The sequence below is a fragment of the Rana temporaria genome, chromosome 8, assembly GCF_905171775.1.
Source record: "Rana temporaria chromosome 8, aRanTem1.1, whole genome shotgun sequence".
Classification (NCBI taxonomy): domain Eukaryota; kingdom Metazoa; phylum Chordata; class Amphibia; order Anura; family Ranidae; genus Rana; species Rana temporaria.
In genome coordinates, this window is record NC_053496.1 from 84,922,474 (window position 1) to 84,946,892 (window position 24,419).

General features: G+C 41.5%; 1 long non-coding RNA gene across 1 annotated transcript; it reads right to left on the bottom strand.

The window, feature by feature from the left end:
- Window positions 1–3,938: 3,938 nt before the first annotated feature.
- LOC120910692 lies at window positions 3,939–4,530 on the bottom strand. The gene is made up of 2 exons (XR_005741536.1): window positions 4,233–4,530; window positions 3,939–4,149 (listed from the first exon to the last, which is right to left on the bottom strand). It is a non-coding gene; the product is annotated as an uncharacterized LOC120910692 (long non-coding RNA).
- Between the last annotated feature and the right edge of the window lie 19,889 nt (window positions 4,531–24,419).

The window sequence follows — 24,419 nt, forward strand, 5'->3', positions numbered from 1 at the left end:
AGCAGTGCCTAATAATAAAAACAATCTCTGGTTGATATACTCGGCTGTTCTCTGTGCTGTCCGATGCAGATTCACTAATCCAGCATCACACATCTTCCAGGTTGAATGATACTCATTTAACCCACTTCCTGTAAGCTCAAGGCTTCAAGGCTCTGCCTCCTGCCCTTGACTCATAGAAGATTGCACATAATTGGTCTGCAGAATTTTGGATCTGCCCATCAGCGGAGGAAAAAGAGAGCAAAAAAGACTTGTGCTGTCACTAGACCCAACCAAAGACACCACTGGGAATGGGGAGTTAAAAAAATGCCAGCAACCATGAAAGTTGGTTACTATGCACCCCAAGTTTCTCGACCCCAGCTATTTAAGGGGACAACAAAGTTGGTATGCAGACACCTGAATTTTTTTTGGGTGGCCACAAGTCAATTTTATGTAAATATTATACATATGTGATTTTTTTAAAAACCTAGGGCCAGATCCACAAAGATCTGCCTATCTTTAGGCAGGGTAGCGTATCTCAGATACACTACGCCACCGTAACTTAGAGCGTAGTTTCCATATCCAGAAAGAATTTGTGCCGTAATTTACGGCGGCGTAGTATAAATGTGTCTGCGTAAGGGCGCAAAATTCAAATAACTAAGATGTGGGCGTGTTTTATGTTAATACATCTTGACCCCACGGTGCATGCGCCGTCCGTGGGGGTATCCCAGTGTGCATGCTCGAAATCACGTCGCAAATGGTCAATGCTTTTGACGTGAACGTAATTTACACAAAGCCCTATTCGCGAACGTTTTACGTAAACGACGGGAAATTGTACGCTGTCCCGACGTCCATATTTAACATTGCGTACGCCTCATGAGGCAGGGGTAACGTTACGCCGAAAAAAGCCTTACGTAAACGACGTAAAAAATGCGCCGGGCGGACATACGCTCTGAGAATCGGCATATCTAGCTAATTTGCATACTCTACGCGGAAATCAACGGAAGCACCACCTAGCGGCCAGCGTAAAATTTGCACCTAAGATCCAACGGCATACTAAGACGTACATCAGTCGGATCTAGCCCACATTTAGGCGTATCTTGTTTTGTGGATACAAAACAAAGATACGCTGGCGCATCCTAGAAGTTACGCGGCGTATCATAAGATACGCCGACGTAACTTCTTTGTGGATCTGGGCCCTTGTTTTCAACAGTAGTACTGTTATAATTACATAAGTAGACGGAGAAGTTGTATTTGGTTATATATACTTACACAGGGCAGAAGAGAGAATGCAGTGGGTCCACTTTAAGTAAAGTATCAGTGAACTAATTAATGATTGTACTTCAAATTTCCTGTTTATTTCTTTTATTTTTTTAAATATGAAACCATTAATTCCCCAGTGCCTCATCATTTCAGCAAATTATGGGGTCTATCGCCACCCCCCTGGTATCCTCCAGGATATCAATAGCACATTTGTTTTCCAGAAGTCCGTGCTCCTTTTTTTTATTTTAAAATACCAGAGACCATGCAGTACTTGTAAACACTTTAACAGAATTGCCCAAAGGGCCAAAATGAGACAAAGTCATATTCAGGTTTGCAAATTAAACAATGGATGAGTACCATTAATGTATGTGTTTCTGTGTCTTTTTGCTCAAGCAGGACTAGTCAGCTGAGGTTATATAAAATTGTGACTTTGCAATTTTTTCAATTTTCGTACAGATGTATTCAAGATTGGGGAGTTTTAAAAAAGGAGTAATGTAAATGTGGGAGATCAGACAAAGTAAGCAAGAGAAAATGGGGGGGGGGAGTATATGTTCTCTGTATAGAAAGAAAAGAGCACCTGAGCACATAATACCTAACTATACCATAAGAAGGATCAAGTTTTTACCTATCCGCTGGCTCTCCACACTAGTGTTCCTTTATTTTTCCTCCAGATTTAATGCTTCTAATTTCTCAGCCATGCTCCCCTTTCTATAGGAATTTCATATAGAAATGTGTATTATGCAGGTGAATCACTTATTATCGGAGTCCGGTCGTCTGGGGATAATTAACTCAACTGAATGTCATTGTCTAAGAGTGTGTATTAAAGTGCCCTCTTGGGTGGAGTTGATTCATTGTTCACTTGGTTTCTAAAACTGTATATAAGAAAGCTAAGTTACCATTAAAAGTGTTCATACACTCAGAGAACGGAGCTTGTCTCGTCTTTCTGGAGAATTGATATGGATCGTGTCTGTTGGATGGTTGGAGTGTCAGATAAGCTGTCGTGGCTGATGGAATGGGAATATCGTAAACGGTGGTGACCGTTACAACAGGTAAACCAGCTTTTTAATATTACATAAAAAATACAGTCCCATATCATCAGTCCTATTCTTTCTTTAAAAAAATCTCAAATTCTCAACAAAACTTGTGACCCTTTAAGGGTCACTAAAGGAAAAAAAATGTTTGCCTAAAATTAATGTCTGCAAGGTAGACAGACAGAATAGTGTAATGATTCTGTTAAAAAACGAGTAAATACCTATTAAATTCCTTCATCTATATCACCTCCGGCATTCTAGTTTCTGTTCTCTCATTCACTTCCTGGTTTGCATCGTTTGTTCATGTAAGAACTACATTTCCCAGTATGAATTGCGGCACGCCCAGTAATTCACACCTCCTTGAAGTCTCTAACACGTAGAGAGCGTCCTGCCGCACAGATGTACTTCCCAGGAGGGGGTGAGCACGTTACTCACCACCGCAGTAAAGCCTTCCATCACGGTGGTGAGTAAAATCAGAGAAGCAGGAAGTGAACAGAACAGAGAAGAAATAGAACAACTTCTGAGCAAAAAACGAACAATGAGGAAGTGAAAAGAGGAATGTCTGCAGGTAAAGGATACTTATTATGAAAAAAAAAATTCCTTTACAACCCCTTTAATGCATGTCATATCATAATCCAGGTGTAGTGCTACCCCTGTAGGAGCTGCTGTAACGGAACCATGCCTCCTTCCAGTATCCACCAGACACTCTTCAGTGAGGGAAAGGTTAATGCTCACAATGCCACAGTACAGCCAAGCTCCTAACTTCCACCAAGGCACTCTTCAGTGAGCTCTCCAGACCAGGTCCTTGGAGGAGTGTTCTCTTGACTAGCTTCAAACGTGGGTATTTAGGAATATACCCCTCAGCTATACCACAGCTCGGACCTTCATGGAGATTAGCTTCAACCAGGAGAACTGCTGTGGGTGGGGTTAGCCCAGGATTTGCCTATCTTCTTAGCAACCTAACTAGGAGGGTGCTATACAGGTATCTGTGTTTTCTTGCTTTCACACTGTGCTCTTCTCCTCCAGAAGTTATACCAGAAAGAAAAAAGAAATAAAACCATATGGTATAATATGTTCTAAAGGAAACCACAATGTACTGATAAGGCATGTATTGCCTTATCAGCATTGCTGACATTTATTGTATCAATACAGTGCAACAGTTTCTCTTCCCCATGTGGTTTCTCCACCAAGTGCCTTATCCCCTAAACCAATATACTCCTACCAAACTGTGTTGCCCTAAGGTCCTGGGCAACATTACACATATTGCAACTCTCAGATCTATTACTTAGACTCCAGTGTTCATCGCTTCTATTTTTTTCCACAGTTATTACCCCCCAAAAAAATAATACTAATTTAGTATACTAAACCCAAAGTATATATAAATAAGCAGTTGTGCTTACATTTATTTGTGATCATCAAGTGCAACAATCCCACAAACACCATGTGTTGCTCTCACCAAGTACTACAACCCACGTGTCAATATACTCATATCCAAAAATATTTGCCCTCACTTGCCAGGGCAAGGAAGCACATATAATCTTCCCTTTTCTCCAATTTACCAGTCTCCACTGTATGGTTTATAGCATCCCCATAAAAGATACATCATGTAGAAAAAGGAATTTACCCCACGGGGCTTTGGACAGCAATAGTATAAAAGTGTAACAAATGTAATATAATAAAACATGGTTTATTTTATGGTTGTCAATAACAAACATTTTAAATGCAATAACAATTAAAAGAAAACCCTTTCCGGATCAGGTGATACAATACATATTCCACAATATTGGACAAATGTATACAACATTGCTTTATGCTGTGTGATGTGCGTTCCCCGATGCGTTTCGACCTCTAAGTGGTCTCTTCAGGGGGATGGTTGATTCTACAAAAATATACATAACATAAATTTGCGATCAAAAAAGTATAAATATAAATCACATAAATTGACCAAAGAAAAAGGTTTACCGTTAACGAATGAAGTGAGTTTTGTAATGACCAGAGATGTGCAGAGCCGTTAGAAAATCCGAAGGGAGCGCCACCCACAACCCCAGGGGGGAGAGAGGGAAACCAAAACAGACCCCAGGGGGGTTGCAAGGAGCCGCACAGTGGACGCCCTCCGAGGATCAGGGGAGCCGGTGCCTGCAGAGTGCCCCCAATGGGTTAGCCCTGTGTAGTTAAAGAGAATTAGAAATATTAAATCATAGCATATTGTGCTAAAGTGTAGGATTATCTGTGGGTAAGGCATGTATATAAAAAAGAGGGACTGGCATAAAAGATACATCAAAGCAAAGACTATAGTGCAGCAGATTCATAAACAAATGTATTTATTAATTAAAAAAAAAGATACCCACATGTCATGAAATGAGAATTTTCATATGAATTTTATTTTGTTTGAAAATCCTGTAGTGCACAGGTGTCAAACAAAAGGCTCGCAGACCGAATCCAGCCCTCTAGGCCATTTCATGTGGCCCTCGCACCCCCAGCCAACCTCTGGTCCTCCTCCAGACCCTTACTTTCTGCTTTCAAGCAAACATCCAGCTTCTTCCCGGCAGCAGCATAAGGAAAGTGGGTACACTGTGATGTAAGGGAGAGTGGGGGACTCAACTTCTGATGGTGGGGTGGCTCTTGACATCTAATGTAAGGGGAGGGGATGCGCTGGACATCTAATCTTACAGAATCAACCGGCCCTTTTGAGGGCAATCATAATGCTGATGTGTCCCACAATGAAATTGATTTTCACACCCCTGCTGTAGTGTATGGCCAGCTTTGGATTCTTCTCAATTCTGCATAAGTTAATGTGTACTAAGCCTTCAATAATAGAAAGATCCTACAAAGTACAGTAGGTACTGCAAACAGGTTTTTCGGAAAAAAAACAACATATGATAACATTGCATGCTACGTGAGTATTTGGAGGTGTATTGACCTTGGTTATATTTAGGGTTGAAATTGTGAAATTTGGAAACAGAGTGTTAAGTGAACCAAAACAACTGAAGTATTTGTTAATTTTTAATCTATTATATGCAGCTTCCTTTTAACTACCCTCCCTCGTAGCTTCAAATCAGTTTGGTGACATTTTATTTAAAATTCCTGATTTAAAATATCAGGGATACCAGTGTTTATGTTTTCTAGTTTCTACGCGTTTAACAGTTTTCTACTTCCAAAGCTAAGGTTACTTATATGAACTTTTTCTATTTTCTTTCCAAAGCATTCTTGTCACACTTATCCACATATAACCACAGTACTTCTGACCTTCTAGAGCCTGTCATTATTAGTGGTGACACATAGTCTGGATGTCTAAAAATGACCGAGGAAGCCAATGTGGTGACAACCCCCCTCTTCTAGAACTATACAGAGTGCATGAGTTATGGTAACCTATGCATAGCAAAAGAATATTATTATGGCTTAAGAATGGTGCACACAGACTTCATTAGGGTGACAAATCTCTAAAGACACCGCAGACACTGTTGTTACATGCCTAAAGCTAAAATGGAAAGATAAAAAAAGCAACATTTACAAAGTTGCTTGGTTAAACAATTCTAGCATATTTTGTATAGGGAAAGGTATAAGAAAATAACAAACATGTTATACTTACCTACTCTGTCCAATGGTTTTGCACAGAGCAGCCCTGGTCCTCCTCTTCTCAAGTCAAGTCAAGCTTTATTGTCATTCTACTACACGTAAGGACGTACAGTAGAACGAAATGTCATATCTCACAGGGCCACGGTGCTACATACAAACAAAACATAATTATAAATAAATATACAAAGAATAAAAACACAGTGAAGAACAAAAAACAAAAATAAATAAAAAGGTTCCTCGCCGGCGCTCCTGGCTCCTTCTCCCTGCTGAATGCCCCCATAGCAAGCCACTTGATATGGGGGCACTTGTGCATGCTAACTCCTGAGCCCTGCTCTGTGTGTCCATAAGGCACACAGAATGGGGCTCAGACCCACCCCCGCTACCTCCTTAATGGCTGTGATTGACAGCAGCAGGAATGGATGAGGAGGCAGAGAAATGTGACGCAGCTGCTCTCATGCACATCGCTGCATGGAGATTGGGCTCAGGTAAGTATTGGTAAACAAACGTCAGCTTTTAGTACCACTTTAAAGTCTTTTTAATAGATAATAATAAACATGTTATACTTACAGTGTCCTGAAAAAGTATTCATGTCCCTTGAAATTTTCCACATTTTGTCATGTTACAGCCAAAAACATAAATATATTTTATTGGGATTTTATGTGATAGACCAACACAACGTGACACATAATTGTGAAGTAAAAGGAAAATGATAAATGGTTTTCATTTTTTTTTACAAACAAATATGTGAAAAGTGTGGCGTGGATTTGTATGCAGCCCCCTTAAATCAATACTTTGTATAACCACCTGTAGCGGGGTCATCCTGTCAGAGTCTTACGACAGGTCATTCACGCTGGAACTATATACATTTTTTTGTAAATATGTAAGATACCCTTAAGAAAGTTATGCATTGTGGGAATGCAAGTAGCAGGAGATATGTACTCCATTGACTCGTAGGAGAAACAGACTACACTTCCCACAATGCCCTGTGTTATTGGAACATGTGACACCTCCGCACACTTATGGGGGAAGTAATTTAAGGAAAGAGCGTGGCTGATCTCGCTCTCTCGGGACCTGCACTTCTCTCCTCTGCGGAGCTGCTGACAGAGTACAGCCGTGCTGTTAGGCCAGAAGCCTGGGCCTATCCACCGAGAGACCAGCCATCCAGATGGAAGTAAGACTCCAGCATCCGGCCCGTGTTCCTAGAGATTGAGGAGGCAGCCCAGCTGACAACTGAAACAGTGGAGCAACCCCCCGTCCGGGATCCTTTGTGCCGTGGAGCGGTGTTTGCCAGCGTGCCCTTTTCTGAGGAGAACTCAGGCAGATAGGCCTGTCGGGTGAGAGAGCACATGCTCAACTTCAGACTCTCTGTTTAGTACAGACAACTAGTGCCATCTCACAGGCCACAGACACTAGCCGGCACTTTTTAACTGTTCCAGTGTTACACAGAAGTGGTTGACGCTGACTAGCGGTTAATCCACCAACCTTCAGCTATCCTAGACATTTTGTTACTTATGCCGCGTACACACGGTCGTTTTTTGTGATGAAATAAAACAAAGTTTTTTATTATGAAACAAAACAACGTTTTTCAAACTTCATTTTAAAAAACGGCGTTGCCTACACACCATCGTTTTTTCAAAATGCTCTAGCAAAGCGCGGTTACGTTCAGCACATACGACGGCACTCTGTTCCATTCAAGCTCGCGTCATAACTTGCTTCTGAGCATGCGCAGGTTTAAAAACGTTGTTTTATACGTCGTTTTACCCACACACTATCATTTAAAATGACACAAAAAATGACGTTTTGAAAAACGACATAAAGAATTGAAGCATGTTCGAAAAAAAAATTGTCATTTTTCAGAAGACATAAAACAACGTTTTCCCCACACACAGTCATTTTAAATGACGTTTTTAAAAATGTCGTTTTTTTTCATCACAAAAAACGACCGTGTGTACGCAGCATGAGTTCTTTTCCCCGATTGTTACCTGTGGATTACAATTTAAACGTGCACCAACCGGCCGCAACGTGTATATTAACTGTTCTGTAGAACTGCCCGCTAGAGTGCGCTCGCGAGCATAGACTGCCTGCTATTAGATTAGATGAATGGTACCATTCATAGGTTCAACTCTCTTTTGCTTACATTAATTGCTGATTCTTGCAAGGGCCCTTGCGAGTCAGATTAAGTCATTATTTGCCAGTGGTGTTTATGTTTCAGACTTATGTTTGCCTTTCTTGAGTTTCTAAACAGTAAACTTATCTCTCTAATATTTAAATATATTCACTGTGTGGAGTGTATTTTTCTCGTCTGGAGGGATCGTCCCTAACTGCAGGTAACTCTATTGCTACATTGTCACTGTCTATTGTATGCCTGCTATTGTGACCCCAGCCCAGCAGGGGTTACAATATCTTATTCTCCAGACTTCTGATGTGTCAAGGAAGGGTTTGAGACAATTAAATAGGGGTGAGTTGAGCCAAGAGAGAGTAGATCCCAAATCAATCAGCAGCTCCTTCAGGGGTAGCGCTACACACCTTTCACTGCAATTACAGCTGCAAGTCTTTTTGGGGATGGCTCTACCAGCTTTACACATCTAGAGAGTGACATTTTTGCCCAATCTTAAAGTCTTGCCACAGATTCACATTTGGATTTAGGTCTGGACTGTGACTGGGCCATTCTAACACATGAATATGCTTTGATCTAAATCATTCCATTGTAGCTCTGGCTGTATGTTTAGGGTCTTTGTCCTGCTGGAAGGTGAACATTTTGCGTTTAGGTCAAAAAGTTCTTCTTCCACCTTCTTCCGCGTTTACTGTGTCCCCCATATGGCTTCTTGCAAACTGCAAACGGGACTTCTTATGGCTTTCTTTCAACAATGGCTTTCTTCTTGCCTCTCTTCCATAAAGGCCAGATTTGTGGCATTCACAACTAATAGTTGTCCTGTGGACAGATTCTCCCACCTAAGCTGTGGATCTCTGCAGCTCCTCCAGAGTTACCATGGGCCTCTTGGCTGCTTCTCTGATGAATGCTTTCCTTGTCCGGCTTGTCAGTTTAGGTGGACTGCCATGTCTTGGTAGGTTTTCAGTTTTGCCAATCTCTTTCCATTTTCGGATTACAGATTGAACAGTGTTCTGTGAGATGTTCAAAGCTTGGGATATTTTTTTATAACCTAACCCTGCTTTAAACTTCTCCACAACTTTATCCCTGACCTGTATGGTGTGTTCCTTGGTCTTCATGATACTGTGTGTTCACTAAGGTTCTCTAACAAACCTCTAAGGGCTTCACAGAACAGCTGTATTTCTACTGCGATTAAATTACACACAGGTGGACTCTATTTTGAAGGCAATTGGTTTCTCTAAATTTTAGTTAGGAGTATCAGAGTAAAGGCGGTTGAATACAAATGCACGCCACACTTTTCAGATATGTATTTGTTAAAAAATGTGAAAACCATTTATCATTTTCCTTTCACTTCACAATTATGTGCCACTTTGTGTTGGTCTATCACATAAATCCCAATAAAATACATTTACGTGTTTGGTTGTAACATAAAATGTGGACAATTTCAAAGCACTGTACCTGCTCTGTGCAAGGATATTTCACAGAGTGGTCCCTTACCTCTTCTTTTTCAGCCCCCCCCCCCCCCCACCATAATTTTCCCTTTCTCCTCCTCTTCAATAACATTACACTGTGTCAGGTTTGAGATAAAGACTCACACTGTATTCTAATGAGGGAAGCCACAACAAAGGTGGAACTGGCATTTTGACCTTCAGTTTGGATTCCCCCGATTGGAATAAAATGGAATTATATGATCACTTGCTGCACGATTTTCTAGTATAATTACAACAATCAGTGGTGGTCAAAAAATCTGAGCCTTAATATTACAAGCTTTGGGCGCTGCCCAGGTTCCTATTTTGTGCTCATTCCTATGCAAATACAAACTCCTTACTGGAGCATGGGAGACACACTAGATTGGGAACCATTAACTAGTAGAAACTGTTGGTTAAAATATCCAAAGATGACCACCAATTAGGGCATTAGTGTTATTGGTTTTCGCTTTTTTTTTTTACTATGATAGACATTCTTTAATTCTGTGCTATACAGTTCTTGATACTGATAATTTCATTGTATGGCAAATGTTTATTATTTCCATGGTGTGCACAAAAGAGTGTGACCACCAAATTATTTTTAGTGTTAACACACCTGCTGCTTTCCACGCTTATGCCGCTTATGTACACATGATTGGACATTCCGACATCAAAACCATGGATTTTTTTTCGACGGATGTTCACTCAAACTTGTCTTTCATACACACGGTCACATAAATGTTGTCGGAAATTGCGAACGTCAAAAACGCGGTGACATACATCAGGACGAGCCGAGAAAAATTAAGTTCAATGATTCCGAGCATGCGTCAAATTGATTCAGAGCATGCGTAGAATTTTTGTGCGTTGAGTTGTGTACACATGGTCGGAATTTCCGACAACAACTTAAGAACCAGCTCTCAAATTTTTGTTGTCGGAAATTCCGACAGCAAATGTCCTATGGAGCGTACACACGGTCAGAATTTGTGGAAACAAGCTCACATCGAACATTTGTTGTTGGAAATTCCGACCGTGTGTACGCGCCATTAGTCTGTGGTAAGAGAATAAAAAAATAAAAAAATTATTTAATTATTGGCACTTTAAAGAGGGAAGCAACTAAAAAAAGACATCCCCGGATCTAGTATTAGGCCTCTCAACATTTGTAAATATCTACTCTGATGCAAGATAAACACTTGCACAAGTCTGGCAATCAATTTCCAGTACACACATTACAAACTCCAATGACCAAGTTGACTCCATTTAAATAAAAGTTTCATCATAAAAAGTCGTTACGATTTTTGGCTTTCAAATCAGGGCTGGCTAGGTTGACATTAAAAGAACACATTTGCTAAATTCCTAAAATATTTGTTTGTACAGCTATTTGTGAGTAATTTGTGTAAAGGATCTGGACAACAGAATCAATATCTGAATCTTATTTTTCCCTTGTCAAAAAGTGATCTGTTTAGATCAGGGGTCTCCATACTGCGGCCCGAGGGCCAGATGTGGCCCTTTCCTAGCCTTTATCCAGCCCTTAGGGCACTATTCCTCCCACTGACACCAACAAGGGGGCACTATTTTTTCCACTGATACCAATGATGGGATACTATTCCTCCTACTAATAGGGGCACTACTTCTCCTTCTACTGATCACCAACCTTTAAGGCCATATTTATTCTCACTGATGCTGGGCCCATGACATTTTCTGCCCCCCACTGGCCACAATCCGGCCCTCCTAAAGTCTAAAGGACAATAAACTGGCCCTTGGTTTGAAAAGTTTGGAGACCCCTGGTTTAGATGATGAATCCCTCTTCCTTATTTATATACGTCTGCTGAAGAAATAGGAACCATAGGTTTTTAATTATTTATTTTGGGAAATTAATTATTTGATTCGGGAAATACATGGATGAGAACTGTTTTGATCATTTATATATTATGTGGAAATCGCATAAAGGAGCTGAAAATCTCAGCGTCGTTCTTCATGTCCAGTAGAGTTTCCTAATAGGTAACAAGGTGAGGAAAAGACCCCTCTACAGTTCACACCATATTGTGTTTCCCTAGGTAGCTTCTAAGACCACAAACATTTTATGGGGTCAGAAGGGCAGTTCTTTAGGCTTCTTAAAGTGGAGGTTCACCCAAAAAAATAATTTTTAACATTAGATTGAGGCTAATTTTACTAATCAGAATCGGGTGTTTTTTTTTTTTTTTTAATCAATGCAGTACTTACCGTTTTAGAGATCGGTGTTCTCCGCGTCTTCCGGGTATGGGCTGCGGGACTGGGCATTCCTATTTGATTGACAGCCTTCCGACGGTCGCATACAGGGTGTCACGAGTTCCCGAAAGTAGCCGAACGTCGGTGCGCAGGCGCCGTATAGAGCCGCACCGACCTTCGGCAACTGGTGATGCGCTGTATGCGACCGTCGGAAGGCTGTCAATCAAATAGGAACGCCCAGTCCCGAAGATCATACCCGGAAGCCACGGAGAACATCGATCTCCAAAACGGTAAGTACTGCATTGATTTAAAAAAAAACACCCGATTCCGCTTAGCAAAATTAGCCTCAATCTAATGTTAGAAAAATTTTTTGGGGTGAACTCCCGCTTTAACTTGCTTAGCATCCTCTGGCTGCTCTATGCATCATATAAAAAAATACACTTCAATACTCTTCACAGAGAACAGTGACAGTTTAAGGTCAACAGCACAATCAACAAAAAGAAAATGCAGTTAAAACATATTTTGCTTTCATTTCCACCATCTAGAATGCCAAAGAACATTGGCTATCTACATTATTTACACATCGCCAACTGATATCCACAGGTGGTTAGAGGATCTGCTGAGGCGTACACAATCTAGCACTGGGACCTGGCAGTCTCCCCTGACCTGACTGGAATTCTATTGTGGCACAATGACTCAGTATATATAAAATGTAAGCTAAGGAGTTTTCCCACTTGAAATTTGTTATCATGTTTTGCTAGGCACATATCATTTTTTATTAGTTCTCCTGTTTGTTCTGTAGCTTATGCCTATACTGCTTTATTACCAAAAACGCTCAAGTCTTTTTCATCATTTAAAGCCACAAATGATTGTGAATGGTTATGTATATGCTTGAGCCTTGCCCACTAATGAAACACACTGGATAAACACGTACACAAGTGTTACATGGAAATAAAACTGTCTTCAGCACTCATATCTTGTGCTTTAGTAACAGTGTTGCCACAATCAGCAAACTCACATGGTAAGGTCACACACACAGCAATTTTAATAAACAAAGTGCACTAACCAATGGAAGCCAGTTGATACACTGCTGTGGGACTCTACCTTATATACATCATCATTGCTGCATGCTTTACATTATTAAAGGTAATTTGCTAATATACTGCGCTACAGAGAAGGTTGGAACCACAGATTTCTACAATGCTAATATTCTAAAAGTCTGTGCAGTAAAACAAAATAGTCTTTATGTGCAGAATTGTAAATTCAGCAATACCAAAAAAGCTATTTCCCAAAATATTACCTGCAAAAGCTTTCCTCAAAGAAGACACTGATAGTATGTCAGCTCCTATATTTGACAAATATTAAAGTGTTACTAAACCCATAACAGTAAAATTAGTCTGTATATGCAGTAAAGCATGCTTGTTATACTCACTGTGGAACCTAAGGGGTTAATCCTCTGCGTTGTGTATAAAGGCCGTTTGATCCTGGCCGATCTGATCCTCCCCTACTTCCACTGTCCCCTGATAATTTCCTGATAACACAGAGTCTATGAAGTCAAGCTGCACATGCTCAGCTTCGTATGTACTGCTAGAGAGTTTTTCTTTGTGAGAGTATATGTGATCAGTACAGGATCAATCAGCACTGTCCAGACAGAGGGTCAGGGGCCCTGAAGTCCCATAGGACAGTCAGAAAACTCCCCCTACAAGCTTTATCCAGACACTGATAGAAGTCACAAGAATACTATATACTGCTCATGAGAAAAGGTATTTAGCAGTTTATATTTACTAAAATAATTGCATTTCCATGTTCTGTGTACTGTGGGAGACCAGATATAGTGAATGCAGGGTCCTGGGTTTAGTAACACTTTAATGTTATCTTACTTAGCAATCAGTATTTTGACTCAGGGTCAAAGCCAGACTCACAATGGGGAACTTTAATCGTTAGAATAAAGAGTTCACCAATACATAGAGGCCTACTGCACAATTGCAGGAGATTGAACTGTGTGGGGAAGATCCACAAAGAAATAGATGGGCGCAGTGTATGTGAGATACGCTACACTGCTGTAACTTACTTTTGGCCGGTTCGAATCCCCAAAGAATTTGCGCCGTAAGCTACGGCGGCGTAGTGTATCTCAAGCGGCGTAAGGGAGCGGAATTCAAATCGGCGATTAGGGGCGTGTTTGATTTAAATGAAGCGCGTCCCCGCGCCGAATGAACTGCGCATGCGCCGTCCCTAAATTTTCCGCCGTGCATTGCGCTAAATGTCATTTTTTTTAACTTAGAAGTGACTTATGTACATTCCGATTCACGGACGACTTACGCAAAAAAATAAAAATAAAAATTTCAAATTAAACACGGGAACGACGGCCATACTTAACATAGCAAGTCTAAAGCCTCGTACACACGTCCCAGGAACTCGACGGGCGAAACACATCGTTTTGCTCGTCGAGTTCCTTGTGAAGCCGCCGAGGATCTCGGCGAGCCAAATTTTCCCATTCCCGTTGAGGAAAAAGAAGACATGCTTTATTTTTGGCCCGACGAGATCCTCGATGGTTTCCTCATTGAAAAGTGTACACACGACCGGTTTCCTAGGCAAAAAAAAAAACCCAGCAAGCTTCTTGCTGTTTTTTGCCGAGAAACTCGGTCGTGTGTACGAGGCCTAACTATACGGGACAAAATATCAGCTTTAACTATACGCCGGAAAAAGCCGACTAGAGACGCCGGAAAAAAATGCGCCGGCCGCTCGTACGTTCGTGGATCGTCGGAAATAGCAAATTTGCATACCCGATGCGGAAAACGTCGTGAACGCCACCCAGCGGACGCCGAAGAATTGCATCTTAGATCCGAAGGCGTACGAAGACGTACACCTGTCGGATCTAACCCAGAAGCCGTCGTATCTTGTTTTGAGGATTCAAAACAACGATACGACGCGGGAAATTTGAAAGTACGCCGGCGTATCAGTAGATACACCGGCGTACTCGCTCTGTGGATCTGCCCCTGTGTCTTTGAATTTGTTAAGCTGGGTACACACAGGCAGTAGTGAGTTACCCTAAATTACATGTATTTTATGGATTATAAAACATGATTTTGTTATTATTACATACCAAATTTATCAGTGAAATCACTTTTGAAATGAATAAGGGCTATGTTACCCAAGCTTATCAAAATACATGTTTTGCAATTATCCAAAGATTAATCACTAGTGGCTCTATTTAACAATCTTTTCACCCAAGATTTGCAAATCTTTTAAATAGAAAAATCTGTAATACTGAATCTGAACAATTACAACAAGGAACCTGATGATAAAAGCTGTAAATGTAGTCCTATAGTGACTGTGTTTCACACTTTAAAGTTCAGCAAATATCTGCATGTGATAAGGAGTGTGGGCAATGTATGGCTCATGTGAGTGGGGGTAAACATCACACTGTATATTGGGGTTCTGGTCATACACCTAAAAATTGTGTGACCGGATTCTGGTATCTAGACTTCAACCTCACCTTCAGAATGTCATCCACCCTGACCAAGCTGGGTTTATGCCCACTAAGGAGGAAAAGGATATTACTACTAGAGCACTTAAAATCATTCATTTGGCAAATTTTTGTTAAAATACCTCTATGTATGCTCTCCTCTGACGCAGAGAAGGCCTTCGACAGGGTGGATTGGACATTTATGAAGCAGACGTTAGCTCATATTGGAAGGGCCTTTAGTAAATGGATAGATGCTTTATACTCGACTCCATCTCCAGCTGTCAGAATCAACGAGGTAACTTCTATGTACTTTAGTCTTATTAATGGCACGAGACAAGGATGTCCTCTATTCTTTATCTTAACTCTGGAGCCATTTTTACAACAAGTATGTAGTAGATATCCAGGGATTTTCAACTGCTAAGTCGGATTATAAAATCGCAGCCTTTGCAGATGGCATGCTGTTTTTCATCACGTCTTCGGAAACTACGCTGCCAAACTTAGTATGTGAGCTCAACCGGTATAGTACCCTTTTGAATTTTAAAATCAACCTTCACAAATCTGAACTGCTTAATATCACATTGATCCCTACACGTGTCAAGGCTCTTCGACCGTCATTTTCTTTTCCATGGGCGTCCTCCCACCTGACATATTTAGGGGTCAAACTGACTTCCTCAGTGGATAAAATATTTTCAGCAAATTTTTTGCCAATAGTATGTGATTTTAGCTCCGACTTGGAAAGATGGAACAAAGGCTCTTGCACATGGATGGGTCGATATTCTCAAAATGGGGATATAAAGAGTGGGTAGCGATTGAACAATCTTGCATTGAGATTCCTCTACAATGTTTGCCATGGCTATGCCCAAGATCTCTCAGAAGCCTACGGCATCATCCACTCATAGGGGTGACTCTAATGCTGCGTACACACGGTCGTTTTTTGTGATGAAATAAAACGGCGTTTTTAAAAACGTAATTTAAAATGATCGTGTGTGGGCTTCACAACGTTATTTGTCTTCTAAAATACGACCAAAAAAAATTCGAACATGCTTCAATTTTTTATGTCGTTTTTAAAAATGACGTTTTTTGTGTCATAAAAAATTATCGCGTGTGGGCTAAAACGACGTTTTAATCGACGTTTTAAACCCCGCATGTTCAGAAGCAAGTTATGAGACAGGAGCTTGAATGGAACAGAGTGCCGTTGTACGTAACCGCGCTTTGCTAGAGCATTTTCAGAAAACGATGGTGTGTGGGCAACGTCATTTTATTTCATCACAAAAAACGGCCGTGTGTACGCGACATTAGAGTAGTTATTAGAGCAAAGTTATTTTTTCTCCAAGTCAGAATAAAAGATTACTCGGCTCTACCCAGTATAGGGAAATCCAGCATCCCCCCCTGGCCACACTGACATAGTCATAGTATATATAATACAATTGTATACAATTATTTATTGTTTTATAGTTTTTTTTCGTTTTAAACACATTTTTGGGCAAGGTAAATTTCGCCCTGGTGACTACCTTGTGGACTCCAGGTTGAAGACCAGGGATAAAAAACAGTCGATGTTTAATTTATCATTAGACCCATGGTGACTGCAGTAACTTACTTATTTTCTTAGTTGCCTTCTTCGCGAGGGGTGGTCATATAGAATTAACACCCTGTTAGAAAATGTATGCCTGGTAGAGGCACCCTCTGCTCACGGTATTTCCAAGGTTTATAAAGTGCTAATACACCCTCTTGAGGGATTCGTCCCCCGATTTCTTTAGAAATGGGAAATAGATTTAGACACCACTTTTTCCGATGAGCAGCGTGATTATATTTTTTACTTTGTCCATTATTTTGCGGTGGCTAGTAAATACCAAGAGCTGTGTTATAAGATCCTCACACGTTGGTATAAGGTTCCATCTCTTATGCAGAAAATCTATCCTGATATGAGAAATACCTGCTGGCGTTGTGGAGAGGCAGAAGGTACCATGCTGCATATTTTCTGGTCTTTCCGGAAATTAGAAGGGTTTTGGTCCAACGTCCGAGACATCATAAAGAAGCTCACAAATCATGACTTTAGATCTGACTCGGCCAGATATCTTCTCCATCTTTCAGATTTTCCAAAGTGTAAATATAAAAATTCAGTGATGATCCACCTCTTTGCATTCTGGCCCTATGGAAGCAGAAATCACCCCCTTTGATCTCATTAAAATAGCCGACATATATGCAATGGAGAATTTTACCACAACTTTGCAAGGCAGAGAGGAGAAATTAGCTCTGAGTAATATGGCCTTGCACTAGTGGAGGGGGAATAGAGGGATCCCCAACTATACTCTTCCCCCAACTTTCGTAAATACAGTTTTTTTTCTTTTCTTTTTTGTATAATAGGTTTGTGTCATATTGATGAATGAATGAATGAATGAAAAACGTATAAAGCGCGGCGCATGCGAACTGAATCGCTTCTGGGCGCTAGTTGTTCGTGTCTCATGACATCAAAAGAGCAGAGTTTTGATCTGTCTTCTGAAAGTCAGGTGGTTTTCCTCCAACCGAATGCTGGTTGGTAAAGCGTTCCATAGTCTGATGTTTTGTTGTTTCTGAATCATTGTACAGTTAGGTCGATAGAGACCTAAGAGTCTGCTACCACTGTGTAGAGGTGCCCCCGTGGGGTCGCTGAATGTAGTAGTTCCACATCACCCTGCTTGGCCAGGCATTCACTTCAGACACACATCGCCAGTCAATGAAAAGTCCTTTAGCTTGTTTTTGTTGTTTTTATTTAGGGGATTTAACTTGGATTAGTGAAAAGGGACATGGGATGCCCAGATAATTGGTCTTTTTAAATTAAACAAATGATTGTGAATCTTTATTGTTAGTCTCTAAGCTCTCCATACTCTTCCAGTACATCACTTGTAATTTCCACTTTCTCTACTGCGCAATCATAGTTTCCTGATACAGCTTGCACGTGTTTAGGTCCTAACAGTTCGATAACAGCTATTTGCTGGCAGAGGTCTGCAGCCCCTGTTGATTTAGCAACTCATAGCAATGGAAAGAATTCTTCTTGTGCTAGCTGCAAAGCTTGGTGGACTACTGGTTCCAGACAGTCCTGTGCAAGTCCCGCCAACCCTCCTGGCTGCAGTAACCTGACTCAATCACAAGTTCCTTTACCCAACAACTTTTCCCACAGCAAGCTGACCATGAGTATACTGTATATAGCAATTCTTGTGATGTTTTCATTGCATTAAAACTTTTTGGACGTTTTATATGATCCGCGGTGTGCTGGCGAATATGTTCATATGGTTTATTGTTCCAGTACCCAGCTGGTGATCGCTTCAGCACCCATTTTTGTATTTATGAGCCGTTTCTCCAGGAAGGTGTGCGATTGGAATATTAACTAATACTGTATATAGGAGGCCTGCCCCCTGCCAATCCTAGCTGGGGATTGGTCAGGGCTCCCAGGTACACTCCATGCCACTCCCATCCTCTGCCCTGCCTCTTTTCCAAAACCCTCTAGAAACATAGGAGGCGCCAGAGTGAGGAAGTACATGTCAGTCACCTACTGCTATACTCAAAACCACTCCCAGCTCACAGCTAGGCCTGCCTAAATTTACCTGCACTGGCTGTAACAATAACACAACTACTCTAGCAACCTACCTATCTAAGGTGGAGGGTGCTACAACTGGAATTATAAATACAAGGAATATGATTTTTGGACTTTGTGTGCCCATTTAAGAACTGAATTTTGCTTATGCTATATCTCTTGGTATGCACGCAATTGCTTCTTCTATGTTTGTTTGTATGAAAAACTGTTTAAAATAAAGAATAATAAAATATTTGTGGCAATTCCAGAACCTTCAGGCTTTAAATTGATAACATGACAGCATTGAAAATAATAAAGCAAAAAGACACCCATGGCATTCAATTGCCAAAGCCTCTACCACCCACTGAAGTTCTGGCATCTCACTGCTAATGTATTTATTAATAGATTATTACATTTAATTTTTTATTCTTAAGTGATTGTAAAGTTTTTTTTTAATAACAAACATGTTATACTTACCTCCTCTGTGCAAGGGTTTTCACAGAGTGACACCGGTCATCCTTTTCTGGGGTCCCCCCTGTGGGGTTCCTGGCTCTGCCTCTTCTCAAGTTCCCCCTCGGAGAGCTGCTTTCCATGAGGGCACTCGTGCGGGCATGCTCCAGAGTCCTGCTGTTGTGCCCATTGACACAGACAGCAGGACTCGGCCCCACCCCGGCTCTTGTGTGATAGACTGTGCACTTTGCAAAGTACAGTTGCACTCTGCAAGAGCAATTACTCCAGAGCATAGTAAATGAGCAAAAGCTCTGACCCAGTCATGTGCAAGCAAAAATGCTGTTTTTTTTTATTTTCCTTGCATGTGATTGGGTATTCTTTGCAAAGTGAAGCTTTACGTAATTTACCAAGCTCTGGAGCACATGCACTTGCAGAGTGCAACTGCACCTTGCAAAATGCACAGTCTATTTGCCTTTAGTAAATCAACTCCTAAGTCTGTTACACAATATTAAAGCTGCACAACAGGCAGAGTTTCAAATATCACTCTTCATCTGGGGCATAGGTTGAGCCTGATTGCAGGAAAAGATAAACATCAAATACAGTATTGCCATACAAAAAGAGGGATCAATTTGTATATCATGAGATTGACATCAGCACTTACAAACTCAATGAGAAATAAGTAGTCAAACACCTACAGTACAGCAGAAGGTTAAAAACAACCACCCATGATGGCTGGGTCCTAATAGGGAAAGGGACAGATGTGCATGCAGAGATCCCTGGGACAAATATAATATAGCAAACAAAGGGGCACACATAAAAAAAAAATCCAGGTCACCAAAAAAGAGAATAAACTAACCTTAAAATGTTACTAAACCCACAACAGTAAAACCTGTCTGTATATGCAATAAAGCATGCTTGTTATACTCACTGTGGAACGTAAAGGGTTAATCCTCTGTATTATGTAAAAAGTTTTTTTGTATAGACAGATCCTCCCCTCCTGCAGGGTCACTCTGGGCAAGGCCAGATAATACACAGCCAAAGTGGTCCCCCTGTACATGCTCAGTTTTGTCTCTATTGCTGTAGAGAATATTTCCTTGTTGAGTTGAGCTAGTCAGGTCTCATGGTATCGACATCACACACAGATCCTAAATGACAGCCCAGTCCCTCCCTCCACTTTTATGCCCTCCCTCCTCTCTGCTCTCTGTTGAATCCCAAGCTGCGTCTGTGCCGAATGTACACCAACCGCTGAAACAGACATGAACGGTGGCGGCACGTGGCAGCCATCTTGGAGCAAAAGTCTCATGCATCCATAATAAACTTTTTTCTAAGTACCCTTCACAGATCTAAATTCAGCAAACTGCAGTCTATTGCAGTTGTTTGCACAATGCACAACTTAAATATTCCTTATGCGTTGGTGCAATGTACAAATCTGACAGCCTCCACTGACAGTGCCTGCTGGTCGCACACAGTGTGCAAGCAGCGTTTACAACCGTTTTTAAGAATCTACAGATTTTTGCCAGCAGATGCCCCTGGCTGCATATGTTCAGCCATCTGAATGTAGCCCTGTAGTTATTATTGTATTCCCTAACCCCATTGCAATGAACCTGCCTTGATCTAAGCAAATCAACAAAGTTCAACTGATGTGGTGTGGACAAGCTCTCAATGCTGTAACTAAATATATTAGTTGTTAAGGGTGGCTGGACTTTACACACATATATATGTTATGGTATACGGTGCAGTATACATGCCTCAGTGCTCATGTGAATGCGATCTTCTAACGTCATAATTTTTTTTACCTTAAAGTGATTGTTTTTAACCACTTGCCACAAAATCTCATATCTGATTATCATTCTGCTTCAAGTGATGCAGGCATCACCCGCAACCGTTGTTTAGAACTGACGGTCAGCTTTCTGGTGATAAAAACCGATGCAGCTAAGAAGTTGCTTGATTGTTATCACAAGCAACGGGAGGGAACGCCCCCCTCCTGATGCCTTCCTCCGCTCTGCCTGGGCTCTCTTGCCCAACCAGGAGGCCCAAGCGACCAGCCGGCACATCCGCCAGCTGGCCGGAGACCCGAACAAAGCCAGAATCGGCTTCAATCGGATCTAGAAACTGAAGCAACGTCACAATGTCACTTCCGGTTTACTGAACCCTTAAAGGTGCCAGATTAAAAAAAATGTCTGTGATCAAAACAGCCAAACTTGTCATTTTGAATGCTTTTGAGTGCAAAGGAGGGATTTGGGGACTTTTGGACCCCAGATTCCTCCAAAAAAATACATGACACGTGACTATTATTGTCACAAAGAATGTTTACATTCCTTGTGACAGCATTAAAAGTGATAAAAACATTTTTTTAAAGGGTGTAAAAAAATCAAAAAATTAAATAAAGGTCGCAATAGTGGAAACCTAGGGTAAAGATGCATTGTTTACTACCACTGGCGCCAGGATAATTTTTACTTCCAATGGCCACAGTACGGCCCCTTAAAGTCTGAAGAAGAGTAAACAGGGCCTTTGTTTGGAAAATGTTGAGTCCTCTGCTTTAGAACCACTTTAAGGTTTCGTTCTAGGCGTATGGAGGCGACAATCGCGGTAAAATCATGCAAATAAAATCGCAGGATTTGCCGCTATTGCAAAATGCAAGCAGAATCGTGGCGATTGTGCCTGCGATTCGGAATGCGGAGATGTGATCAAAGCCTTGGATGTTCCTCTTTCTCACCTTATAATGTTGGGCTGTATGCCTGATATAGTGAATCGCACACAAACATGGAAAGACCAACTCTGGGGATTATTACATTTTCTCTGATACATTTCATTAATAAAACTGGGCTCATAAACAATGCATAATGTTAATTCCCCTGAGAATTTGTTAAAGCTTTCTTTTCAAAACCAACAATCTGGGCAAGTTGACACTTGTCTCTGACCTTTTATTTTAAGATTTACACCGTAATATAGCAGGAAATGTGTTCTCCTTTCTTTTTATGTAGTATACACTGAAGGCAAAGTCCTCTCAAAACAAAGTGCCCAGTTCTGGTTGCTGTGGCAGTTGAATGTGGGGTAGAGCATGAACTATGTCTGGGGATCTCCCCATGTAACACCAGGGCAATTAGAAGCAGTTATTTATTTATTCAAGGGCACTATTGTTTTTAAGAATTTAGCTGCAAGTAGGTGAGGGCAGGGCTCACTAATCCATATCATAGTCCAGGATTGCTTTTTAGGCTGGTTGTTTGACTGTGTATAATAAGGGAGTAAAGTATTGGTATGTAAAATATTACAGGTGTGTCTTGTGAAAACCTGTTATATAGTCTCAGCTGTCTCAGTCTTTTGGCTAAGATTAAATACAGCTGCCAGTATTTTTTATTGTCACCTTTTCATAATCACAAGGTATTTACTTGCAGCACATTCTTAATTTATACTGCAAATGTACAGTAAATCAGTTGCAGGTATGCAATCCACAATGAAAGTATATTGCTATAAATGTCCATAGAATACAATTATTTTTTTTGAGAGATGCAAGAAGGCCTACTGATGCATTTGCTTGTAGGAAGGGCTGTTTCCTACAAGCAAAGGTGTTCCATGCATACAGCCTGTTCAAATGCTTGACAGGCGGCCGGTTGCACAAATCTCCATGCATCCTGAAGTTTACATCTATGCGAGTAATATCTGGTAAGAGCCTTTTTGTTTTGTATTTTGTTTAATCTTATTTCTTTATCATACATCAAGGGACACAGAGCAGCCATAGTAATTACTATGTGGGTTATAGGCCACCTTCAGGTGATTGGACACTGGCATAATAAAAGACAGGAAGTTCCCGTCTATATAACCCCTCTCATACAGGGAGTACCTCAGTTTTTTCGCCAGTGTTGGTCACGATTAAAGAAGTGCTAAGAAAGCTCTACAGAAAAATCCTTCACAGGATCAGTGGGGCTATGCAGATGGATCCATTCAAAATGCCGAAAAGGGCTAAAGTGGATGGTACCCGGGCCTCGAGGAAGAAGAACTAGGTTTTTGCCGGTAATACTTCTACTATTGAGAGCTGGACTCTGAGATCTGGCAACCTTGGTTATATTTCCAAACCAAAGGCTTGCTCTGGCACAGTGCTATACAAGTCCAAGGGAGTGAGACCCTATGCAAAGGGGACCCAGTCCTTGAAGGTCTGTCATGACACGGCCCACCATGAGGGGTGAAGGTTGGGTCTGTCTGTGATTTTCCAGCAGTATCCTGCGGCGGGACTGGTAAGTTAAGAAGATCCTAAAGGTTTTACTTATGGACTTCTTGTATGAGTAAGATGTTGTCATGCCTGTTTTTTACCACTAGAGGGTGCAAAGCTAAACATTCCTAGTATCAACATACCATGCTTCTCCAGGCTCAGTGTCAGCATTGCTTGTGGACAGCTTTGCTTCACTCCACTCCTGTCAGTCCTTGAATAGGTGATTCAGGGGACCCCCGATTGCTGTGTGCTGGGCATCCTCCTGGTGTGGGCTCTCTCCCCCCTGATCCCCCCCAGGTCCCATCATAAGGATAACTAATAAACCTGGGGAATGCCCAGGGAATCACCAAGCCTACTTACCGACCAGATTGCAGAACAACCAATTAACCTGTCTAACAGTATGCGTTAAAAACAGGGGTTTTGTCCGCACGCATTTGCAATCCCATCATAAGGATTGCTGCGTGTGGCACAGGAAAGAGAGAGGGGAGGCGTGCTACGTACGGGGGCATGTCTTAGCGTGGCTGACGCGCACGGTCTACACAGAGCATGCGCTGGGGGGACTGCCTTTAAAACAACCACGCTGTAGTGAGTCTGACTGAGGGAGAGACACAGTAGCATATCTGGGCACGTAAGTAATATATGGGTATTGAATACAGGCATTGTCAAGGCACATCTACTCAGCATCAGCCTGGGCACTGATAGCGGCATATAAAACATTGCTTGACTAAAGCTCAGCAGCAGATGCATTTTTATTAGTACCTCTGCTTTGTGCTTAGGACTATGTATTTCCGAAGAAGGAATGTAAAAACAGTAAGAAGGAGCTCAAGGGTGCCGCTGTCAGGGTCTGAGGATCCTAATCTCGCTTCCACAGTATCATCCTCCCCATCTCCTGCCCCGGCCGCCTCAGGGGAGCAGGAATGGACACAGGAGGTCGAGTCACTCTTGGGGGACCAGGTAGAGAGTGAAGAAGGCTTCTCTTTAGGGGGATCAGCCTCAAAAGGACCCTCCTCAGTCTTGCAATCCCAAAGATTGCTAGTTCAATCCCTTATGGAGTCAGTCCATTCGGGATACAAGTTGCCCCTAGCAGAGGCGGCCGAAGTTCCCTATTCTTCTTTGGGT